The sequence below is a fragment of the Pimephales promelas genome, assembly GCF_988280905.1.
Source record: "Pimephales promelas chromosome 3 unlocalized genomic scaffold, fPimPro1.hap1.1 SUPER_3_unloc_1, whole genome shotgun sequence".
NCBI lineage: Eukaryota > Metazoa > Chordata > Actinopteri > Cypriniformes > Leuciscidae > Pimephales > Pimephales promelas.
The window spans coordinates 15,001-20,000 of NW_028297295.1; the positions used below are offsets into that span (position 1 = coordinate 15,001).

A 5,000-nucleotide genomic window follows, 5' to 3' on the forward strand; every position below is an offset into this window, starting at 1 on the left:
TCTCCCATCCAAGTACTAACCAGGCCCGACCCTGCTTAGCTTCCGAGATCAGACGAGTTCGGGCGTTCTCAAGGTGGTATGGCCGTAAGCGAAATCTGCTGCCAAAATTGGGCTATTTGAATGGTTAGAACATTAGGGTAGTAAACCATATAAAGCTTACTAGGTCTCCCATCCAACAATAAAGCTTACAGCACCTGGTATTCACAGGCGGTCTCCCATCCAAGTACTAACCAGGCCCGACCCTGCTTAGCTTCCGAGATCAGACGAGTTCGGGCGTTCTCAAGGTGGTATGGCCGTAAGCGAAATCTGCTGCCAAAATTGGGCTTTTTGAATGGTTAGAACATTAGGGTAGTAAACCATATAAAGCTTACTAGGTCTCCCATCCAACAATAAAGCTTACAGCACCTGGTATTCCCAGGCGGTCTCCCATCCAAGTACTAACCAGGCCCGACCCTGCTTAGCTTCCGAGATCAGACGAGTTCGGGCGTTCTCAAGGTGGTATGGCCGTAAGCAAAATCTGCTGCCAAAATTGGGCTTTTTGAATGGTTAGAACATTAGGGTAGTAAACCATATAAAGCTTACTAGGTCTCCCATCCAACAATAAAGCTTACAGCACCTGGTATTCCCAGGCGGTCTCCCATCCAAGTACTAACCAGGCCCGACCCTGCTTAGCTTCCGAGATCAGACGAGTTCGGGCGTTCTCAAGGTGGTATGGCCGTAAGCAAAATCTGCTGCCAAAATTGGGCTATTTGAATGGTTAGAACATTAGGGTAGTAAACCATATAAAGCTTACTAGGTCTCCCATCCAACAATAAAGCTTACAGCACCTGGTATTCCCAGGCGGTCTCCCATCCAAGTACTAACCAGGCCCGACCCTGCTTAGCTTCCGAGATCAGACGAGTTCGGGCGTTCTCAAGGTGGTATGGCCGTAAGCGAAATCTGCTGCCAAAATTGGGCTATTTGAATGGTTAGAACATTAGGGTAGTAAACCATATAAAGCTTACTAGGTCTCCCATCCAACAATAAAGCTTACAGCACCTGGTATTCCCAGGCGGTCTCCCATCCAAGTACTAACCAGGCCCGACCCTGCTTAGCTTCCGAGATCAGACGAGTTCGGGCGTTCTCAAGGTGGTATGGCCGTAAGCAAAATCTGCTGCCAAAATTGGGCTATTTGAATGGTTAGAACATTAGGGTAGTAAACCATATAAAGCTTACTAGGTCTCCCATCCAACAATAAAGCTTACAGCACCTGGTATTCCCAGGCGGTCTCCCATCCAAGTACTAACCAGGCCCGACCCTGCTTAGCTTCCGAGATCAGACGAGTTCGGGCGTTCTCAAGGTGGTATGGCCGTAAGCGAAATCTGCTGCCAAAATTGGGCTATTTGAAGAAAAAAAAAGAGACTCTTTCAGGCTTTCTGAAGAAACTCAGAGACGATTTCAGGCATTTTGAGGGGGGAAAAAGACAATTTAGGATTTTTGAACAATTTCATTGACTCTTTTTTTTTTTTTTTTTTTTTTAAACAATAAAGCTTACAGCACCTGGTATTCCCAGGCGGTCTCCCATCCAAGTACTAACCAGGCCCGACCCTGCTTAGCTTCCGAGATCAGACGAGTTCGGGCGTTCTCAAGGTGGTATGGCCGTAAGCAAAATCTGCTGCCAAAATTGGGCTTTTTGAATGGTTAGAACATTAGGGTAGTAAACCATATAAAGCTTACTAGGTCTCCCATCCAACAATAAAGCTTACAGCACCTGGTATTCCCAGGCGGTCTCCCATCCAAGTACTAACCAGGCCCGACCCTGCTTAGCTTCCGAGATCAGACGAGTTCGGGCGTTCTCAAGGTGGTATGGCCGTAAGCAAAATCTGCTGCCAAAATTGGGCTTTTTGAATGGTTAGAACATTAGGGTAGTAAACCATCTAAAGCTTACTAGGTCTCCCATCCAACAATAAAGCTTACAGCACCTGGTATTCCCAGGCGGTCTCCCATCCAAGTACTAACCAGGCCCGACCCTGCTTAGCTTCCGAGATCAGACGAGTTCGGGCGTTCTCAAGGTGGTATGGCCGTAAGCGAAATCTGCTGCCAAAATTGGACTATTTGAATGGTTAGAACATTAGGGTAGTAAACCATATAAAGCTTACTAGGTCTCCCATCCAACAATAAAGCTTACAGCACCTGGTATTCCCAGGCGGTCTCCCATCCAAGTACTAACCAGGCCCGACCCTGCTTAGCTTCCGAGATCAGACGAGTTCGGGCGTTCTCAAGGTGGTATGGCCGTAAGCGAAATCTGCTGCCAAAATTGGGCTATTTGAAGAAAAAAAAAAGAGACTCTTTCAGGCTTTCTGAAGAAACTCAGAGACGATTTCAGGCATTTTGAGGGGGAAAAAAGACAATTTAGGATTTTTGAACCATTTCATTGACTCTTTTTTTTTTTTTTTTTTTTTTTAAACAATAAAGCTTACAGCACCTGGTATTCCCAGGCGGTCTCCCATCCAAGTACTAACCAGGCCCGACCCTGCTTAGCTTCCGAGATCAGACGAGTTCGGGCGTTCTCAAGGTGGTATGGCCGTAAGCAAAATCTGCTGCCAAAATTGGGCTATTTGAATGGTTAGAACATTAGGGTAGTAAACCATATAAAGCTTACTAGGTCTCCCATCCAACAATAAAGCTTACAGCACCTGGTATTCCCAGGCGGTCTCCCATCCAAGTACTAACCAGGCCCGACCCTGCTTAGCTTCCGAGATCAGACGAGTTCGGGCGTTCTCAAGGTGGTATGGCCGTAAGCAAAATCTGCTGCCAAAATTGGGCTATTTGAATGGTTAGAACATTAGGGTAGTAAACCATATAAAGCTTACTAGGTCTCCCATCCAACAATAAAGCTTACAGCACCTGGTATTCCCAGGCGGTCTCCCATCCAAGTACTAACCAGGCCCGACCCTGCTTAGCTTCCGAGATCAGACGAGTTCGGGCGTTCTCAAGGTGGTATGGCCGTAAGCGAAATCTGCTGCCAAAATTGGGCTATTTGAAGAAAAAAAAAAGAGACTCTTTCAGGCTTTCTGAAGAAACTCAGAGACGATTTCAGGCATTTTGAGGGGGAAAAAAGACAATTTAGGATTTTTGAACCATTTCATTGACTCTTTTTTTTTTTTTTTTTTTTTAAACAATAAAGCTTACAGCACCTGGTATTCCCAGGCGGTCTCCCATCCAAGTACTAACCAGGCCCGACCCTGCTTAGCTTCCGAGATCAGACGAGTTCGGGCGTTCTCAAGGTGGTATGGCCGTAAGCAAAATCTGCTGCCAAAATTGGGCTATTTGAATGGTTAGAACATTAGGGTAGTAAACCATATAAAGCTTACTAGGTCTCCCATCCAACAATAAAGCTTACAGCACCTGGTATTCCCAGGCGGTCTCCCATCCAAGTACTAACCAGGCCCGACCCTGCTTAGCTTCCGAGATCAGACGAGTTCGGGCGTTCTCAAGGTGGTATGGCCGTAAGCAAAATCTGCTGCCAAAATTGGGCTATTTGAATGGTTAGAACATTAGAGTAGTAAACCATATAAAGCTTACTAGGTCTCCCATCCAACAATAAAGCTTACAGCACCTGGTATTCCCAGGCGGTCTCCCATCCAAGTACTTACCAGGCCCGACCCTGCTTAGCTTCCGAGATCAGACGAGTTCGGGCGTTCTCAAGGTGGTATGGCCGTAAGCGAAATCTGCTGCCAAAATTGGGCTATTTGAATGGTTAGAACATTAGGGTAGTAAACCATATAAAGCTTACTAGGTCTCCCATCCAACAATAAAGCTTACAGCACCTGGTATTCCCAGGCGGTCTCCCATCCAAGTACTAACCAGGCCCGACCCTGCTTAGCTTCCGAGATCAGACGAGTTCGGGCGTTCTCAAGGTGGTATGGCCGTAAGCAAAATCTGCTGCCAAAATTGGGCTTTTTGAATGGTTAGAACATTAGGGTAGTAAACCATATAAAGCTTACTAGGTCTCCCATCCAACAATAAAGCTTACAGCACCTGGTATTCCCAGGCGGTCTCCCATCCAAGTACTAACCAGGCCCGACCCTGCTTAGCTTCCGAGATCAGACGAGTTCGGGCGTTCTCAAGGTGGTATGGCCGTAAGCAAAATCTGCTGCCAAAATTGGGCTTTTTGAATGGTTAGAACATTAGGGTAGTAAACCATATAAAGCTTACTAGGTCTCCCATCCAACAATAAAGCTTACAGCACCTGGTATTCCCAGGCGGTCTCCCATCCAAGTACTAACCAGGCCCGACCCTGCTTAGCTTCCGAGATCAGACGAGTTCGGGCGTTCTCAAGGTGGTATGGCCGTAAGCCAAATCTGCTGCCAAAATTGGGCTATTTGAATGGTTAGAACATTAGGGTAGTAAACCATATAAAGCTTACTAGGTCTCCCATCCAACAATAAAGCTTACAGCACCTGGTATTCCCAGGCGGTCTCCCATCCAAGTACTAACCAGGCCCGACCCTGCTTAGCTTCCGAGATCAGACGAGTTCGGGCGTTCTCAAGGTGGTATGGCCGTAAGCGAAATCTGCTGCCAAAATTGGGCTATTTGAAGAAAAAAAAAAGAGACTCTTTCAGGCTTTCTGAAGAAACTCAGAGACGATTTCAGGCATTTTGAGGGGGAAAAAAGACAATTTAGGATTTTTGAACCATTTCATTGACTCTTTTTTTTTTTTTTTTTTAAACAATAAAGCTTACAGCACCTGGTATTCCCAGGCGGTCTCCCATCCAAGTACTAACCAGGCCCGACCCTGCTTAGCTTCCGAGATCAGACGAGTTCGGGCGTTCTCAAGGTGGTATGGCCGTAAGCAAAATCTGCTGCCAAAATTGGGCTATTTGAATGGTTAGAACATTAGGGTAGTAAACCATATAAAGCTTACTAGGTCTCCCATCCAACAATAAAGCTTACAGCACCTGGTATTCCCAGGCGGTCTCCCATCCAAGTACTAACCAGGCCCGACCCTGCTTAGCTTC

At 46.5% G+C, this 5,000-nt stretch overlaps 23 non-coding genes across 23 annotated transcripts in view; all 23 read right to left on the reverse strand.

Moving 5' to 3' along the window:
• LOC148962101 (5S ribosomal RNA) overlaps positions 1–90 on the reverse strand; it is a 119-nt gene extending 29 nt beyond the window's left edge. The window contains exon 1 of the ribosomal RNA XR_016151288.1: positions 1–90. This exon is cut by the window's left edge and continues 29 nt beyond it. This is a non-coding gene — a ribosomal RNA (5S ribosomal RNA).
• A 92-nt stretch (positions 91–182) lies between these two features.
• Positions 183–301, reverse strand: LOC148962102 (5S ribosomal RNA). Its single transcript, XR_016153211.1, has one exon. It is a non-coding gene; the product is annotated as a 5S ribosomal RNA (ribosomal RNA).
• A 92-nt stretch (positions 302–393) lies between these two features.
• LOC148962103 (5S ribosomal RNA) lies at positions 394–512 on the reverse strand. Its single transcript, XR_016151300.1, has one exon. It is a non-coding gene; the product is annotated as a 5S ribosomal RNA (ribosomal RNA).
• A 92-nt stretch (positions 513–604) lies between these two features.
• Positions 605–723, reverse strand: LOC148962104 (5S ribosomal RNA). Its single transcript, XR_016151311.1, has one exon. It is a non-coding gene; the product is annotated as a 5S ribosomal RNA (ribosomal RNA).
• A 92-nt stretch (positions 724–815) lies between these two features.
• Positions 816–934, reverse strand: LOC148962105 (5S ribosomal RNA). Its single transcript, XR_016151322.1, has one exon. It is a non-coding gene; the product is annotated as a 5S ribosomal RNA (ribosomal RNA).
• A 92-nt stretch (positions 935–1,026) lies between these two features.
• LOC148962106 (5S ribosomal RNA) lies at positions 1,027–1,145 on the reverse strand. Its single transcript, XR_016151333.1, has one exon. It is a non-coding gene; the product is annotated as a 5S ribosomal RNA (ribosomal RNA).
• Positions 1,146–1,237: 92 nt separating this feature from the next.
• LOC148962107 (5S ribosomal RNA) lies at positions 1,238–1,356 on the reverse strand. Its single transcript, XR_016151345.1, has one exon. It is a non-coding gene; the product is annotated as a 5S ribosomal RNA (ribosomal RNA).
• A 171-nt stretch (positions 1,357–1,527) lies between these two features.
• Positions 1,528–1,646, reverse strand: LOC148962108 (5S ribosomal RNA). Its single transcript, XR_016151357.1, has one exon. It is a non-coding gene; the product is annotated as a 5S ribosomal RNA (ribosomal RNA).
• Positions 1,647–1,738: 92 nt separating this feature from the next.
• On the reverse strand, positions 1,739–1,857 carry LOC148962109 (5S ribosomal RNA). Its single transcript, XR_016151368.1, has one exon. It is a non-coding gene; the product is annotated as a 5S ribosomal RNA (ribosomal RNA).
• Positions 1,858–1,949: 92 nt separating this feature from the next.
• LOC148962110 (5S ribosomal RNA) lies at positions 1,950–2,068 on the reverse strand. Its single transcript, XR_016151379.1, has one exon. It is a non-coding gene; the product is annotated as a 5S ribosomal RNA (ribosomal RNA).
• A 92-nt stretch (positions 2,069–2,160) lies between these two features.
• On the reverse strand, positions 2,161–2,279 carry LOC148962111 (5S ribosomal RNA). The gene has a single exon (XR_016151391.1). It is a non-coding gene; the product is annotated as a 5S ribosomal RNA (ribosomal RNA).
• Positions 2,280–2,452: 173 nt separating this feature from the next.
• Positions 2,453–2,571, reverse strand: LOC148962112 (5S ribosomal RNA). The gene has a single exon (XR_016151403.1). It is a non-coding gene; the product is annotated as a 5S ribosomal RNA (ribosomal RNA).
• Positions 2,572–2,663: 92 nt separating this feature from the next.
• On the reverse strand, positions 2,664–2,782 carry LOC148962113 (5S ribosomal RNA). The gene has a single exon (XR_016151415.1). It is a non-coding gene; the product is annotated as a 5S ribosomal RNA (ribosomal RNA).
• Positions 2,783–2,874: 92 nt separating this feature from the next.
• On the reverse strand, positions 2,875–2,993 carry LOC148962114 (5S ribosomal RNA). The gene has a single exon (XR_016151426.1). It is a non-coding gene; the product is annotated as a 5S ribosomal RNA (ribosomal RNA).
• Positions 2,994–3,164: 171 nt separating this feature from the next.
• LOC148962115 (5S ribosomal RNA) lies at positions 3,165–3,283 on the reverse strand. Its single transcript, XR_016151437.1, has one exon. It is a non-coding gene; the product is annotated as a 5S ribosomal RNA (ribosomal RNA).
• Positions 3,284–3,375: 92 nt separating this feature from the next.
• On the reverse strand, positions 3,376–3,494 carry LOC148962116 (5S ribosomal RNA). Its single transcript, XR_016151448.1, has one exon. It is a non-coding gene; the product is annotated as a 5S ribosomal RNA (ribosomal RNA).
• A 92-nt stretch (positions 3,495–3,586) lies between these two features.
• LOC148962117 (5S ribosomal RNA) lies at positions 3,587–3,705 on the reverse strand. The gene has a single exon (XR_016153175.1). It is a non-coding gene; the product is annotated as a 5S ribosomal RNA (ribosomal RNA).
• A 92-nt stretch (positions 3,706–3,797) lies between these two features.
• Positions 3,798–3,916, reverse strand: LOC148962118 (5S ribosomal RNA). Its single transcript, XR_016151459.1, has one exon. It is a non-coding gene; the product is annotated as a 5S ribosomal RNA (ribosomal RNA).
• Positions 3,917–4,008: 92 nt separating this feature from the next.
• LOC148962119 (5S ribosomal RNA) lies at positions 4,009–4,127 on the reverse strand. The gene has a single exon (XR_016151470.1). It is a non-coding gene; the product is annotated as a 5S ribosomal RNA (ribosomal RNA).
• Positions 4,128–4,219: 92 nt separating this feature from the next.
• LOC148962120 (5S ribosomal RNA) lies at positions 4,220–4,338 on the reverse strand. The gene has a single exon (XR_016151481.1). It is a non-coding gene; the product is annotated as a 5S ribosomal RNA (ribosomal RNA).
• Positions 4,339–4,430: 92 nt separating this feature from the next.
• On the reverse strand, positions 4,431–4,549 carry LOC148962121 (5S ribosomal RNA). Its single transcript, XR_016151492.1, has one exon. It is a non-coding gene; the product is annotated as a 5S ribosomal RNA (ribosomal RNA).
• Positions 4,550–4,717: 168 nt separating this feature from the next.
• LOC148962122 (5S ribosomal RNA) lies at positions 4,718–4,836 on the reverse strand. Its single transcript, XR_016151503.1, has one exon. It is a non-coding gene; the product is annotated as a 5S ribosomal RNA (ribosomal RNA).
• Positions 4,837–4,928: 92 nt separating this feature from the next.
• The window catches only part of LOC148962123 (5S ribosomal RNA), a 119-nt gene continuing 47 nt past the window's right edge, over positions 4,929–5,000 (reverse strand). Inside the window, exon 1 of the ribosomal RNA XR_016151514.1 lies at positions 4,929–5,000. This exon is cut by the window's right edge and continues 47 nt beyond it. This is a non-coding gene — a ribosomal RNA (5S ribosomal RNA).